We start from the raw sequence: 3,089 nt of genomic DNA on the forward strand, positions 1-3,089 counted from the left end.
TGGGGGAAACTGGCAGAGGTATTCCCAACAGCTAACACTGAGAACTCACAGGTAAGACCATCCCCATTAAAATTTTACCATCCTCAAAACTGTGCTACTGTGCTGTTAGTAATAAAGCTTGTAACACGCACAAACACATCTGTCTAAAAGAAAAACGCTGGGGACAAAAATCAAGATTGAGGGCGAGAACGTGGCTTAGTTGTAGAGTGCCTGCCTTGCATGCATGAAGCCCTAAGGTTCGATTCCTCAGCACCACATAAACTGAAAAAAGCCTGACGTGTTGCTGTGGCTCAGGTGGCAGAGTGCTAGCCTTAAGCAAAAAGAAGCCAGGGACAGTGCTCAGGCCCTGAGTCCCAAGACCCCAGGATTGGCCAACAAAACAAAACAAAAATCAATATTGAAACGTCTATAAATGCTTATTATGTATGAGGTTTCCTTTTAGAATTTGTGTAATAAAACAAGATATTTTAAATAACTACTTCTGTTATTTTCTACTTCCCTGGGTGGTGAAAAAAATATGAAGACTTGCACAGTTCCTAGATAGCACATTTAAGAATATATACTCTTGTGTTTCTGAAACGTTTTGTGCCAGTCCTGGGGCTTTAAACTCAGGGCCTTGACAATGTCCCTAAGTGTTTTTGCTCATGGTTAGTGCTTTACCATTTTTGGTGCTTTACCAGAGTCTCAAGGACTTTCCTGCCACGGCTTTTAACTGTGATCCTCAGATCTCAGCTAGTATTACAGACTAGCTTTTCTTTTTCTAAATTGTAAAAGGTCAGGTGTTAAAAGACAGTTATCTTCCAAGAATAGAGTGGGGAAAAGTGTGGTCTTTAGATGAAAACTACATGAAATTATTTAAAGATGAAACACAAAACAATGAGAAAGCCGAAAACTTAATTTATATCAACAGGTTGAAATTGATCTGGTGATACCAAACAACTCTAAATAGGATATTAAAGGGGGGAAAAATAGAGGGTGAGAGAGGGTAAAAGACTATAAGAAGCAAAATGCCAATAGGGGCACTGATGGCTCACACCTGTAATTCTAGGTACTTAGGAGGCTGAGATTTTAAGATCAAGGTTCAATGCCAGTTCAGACAGGTATCAATGAGACTCCAGTTAACCACCAAAAGCAGGAAGTGAAGCTGTGGCTCAAGTGGTAGAATGCTAGCCTTGAATGAAAAAGCTAGGGGATAGTGCCCAGGACCTGAGTTCAAGTCCCAGTACACACACACACACACACACACACACACACACACACACACACAAAGTAATACGATAGTATAACCCATTGGTGCCATTAACACACATTAAGAAAAAAAAAAGACAAAGTAAAAAGGCTGAGATGGAAGATGAGCACAAGAGGGCAGCAACAAAAGTATAAATGTGGATGAATATGGCCCATCTACTTTAGTTGGCACGTGTGACTGTCTTAAAGGGAGAGAGAAATGGGAAAGAGAGATAAGTTTACTGGAATACATTGTTTACACTTATGATCAAAATGAATTCTCCTCCCCCAGTACAACTAGAATATGGGAACATTAAAAAAAACAAAAACAGTAAATTTAGCGAAGAAATGCTCCTTCCCAAAGCTGGTATAGATTGAGAAGGTAAATACCTACCTGTACTGGAGAAAACAGGCAGTTAAAAGCTTGGATACCTGATGTCAAATGGAACTGAATTTATGCATATGCACTGAAGGTTGAGCCCGTAGACCTTCTTTCCCTACTCTACTTACAGAAAGTAAAAGCCTTGCTAGTACCTGTTATAGCTATGTAAACCCTGAGGGGATCTTACCTGTGTAAGAGAAAAAACTTAGATACCAGTACCAAAGACTTTATAATAGTCCACCAGATTATAAGAGACTGAAAAGCACAACAAGCCCCTACCCCATAGCTCCCCTTTTTGCCCACTCTTTAAAAAGTGAGCAATCAAGCCATTTGAGAAATTGTAAAGATGTGAAAACAAAGCAATATTCAATAAAAACTTTTGGGCATTAAAAACAGGAGGGGGGGAACCCTATCTTAGAAGATTGGGCTGGAGGTATGCCTTAAGTGGCAAAGCACCTGCTTAGCAAGGAGGAGGACCTGAGCTCAAACCCCAGTACTAGCAAAAAAACAAAAACAAAAAAAACACCAAAATCACCCAGCAGAAGGAAAAAGTTGGAAAATAAAAGTAAATATAAGAATATTAAGAATACTGACTCAGAAAATCTAATATCCAAACATCTGAACCTATCAGAAAGACAAGAGATGGTTGGGGGAGGGGAGGAGTGTCTACACATCCACAGGAAATACAATGGATCAGTGCTCTCACAGTCCTAAGGAGAAAACAGTCTGGAATCCAAGTATACTTTTCAATTAACGGTGACAAGATAAAGTCTATACAACTTTATCTTCAAGACACACTCTCCAGAAGGTTCTTAGAGGTGACAAAACAAGATGTCAAAAGAATACCACAAACATAATTACAAGGATACAACTCAGAAAACTTGGGAGAGCAAATTGACTAGAACCAGAAGATCCCAAAACAGAAAGCATCAAATGTGTCTGAACATAAGAGAAAGGTTGGCATAAATGAAGGAGAACTGAAGAGCCAAATTAGTGATAAATACATGGAAAAAAATAAAACAAAATGTTCTAAAAAGTTATGCATTAAAATAATAGTATAGGGCTGGGAATATGGCCTAGTGGCAAGAGTGCTTGCCTCCTGTACGTGAAGCCAAGGGTTTGATTCCCCAGCACCACATATATAGAAAACGGCCAGATGTGGCGCTGTGGCTCAAGTGGCAGAGTGCTAGCCTTGAGCAAAAAGAAGCCAGGGACAGTGCTCAGGCCCTGAGTCAAGGCCCAGGACTGGCAAAAAAAAATAATAATAATAATAATAATAATAGTAGTATATAACACATATCTTAGTTGCAAATAGTTAGAAGGTAATTGGTAATTATAGAATATAACTAGGATTAGAACTGCAATAGAAGGTAGTAAAAATAGTTGTCCATAAATGAAAAACAATGGTGAAAATGTGCTAAACCCTGTTTCTGCACCAAAGGTCAACAATGATACCTACCATTGAAACACCAAAACACAG

This window comes from Perognathus longimembris, chromosome 3, assembly GCF_023159225.1.
Source record: "Perognathus longimembris pacificus isolate PPM17 chromosome 3, ASM2315922v1, whole genome shotgun sequence".
NCBI lineage: Eukaryota > Metazoa > Chordata > Mammalia > Rodentia > Heteromyidae > Perognathus > Perognathus longimembris.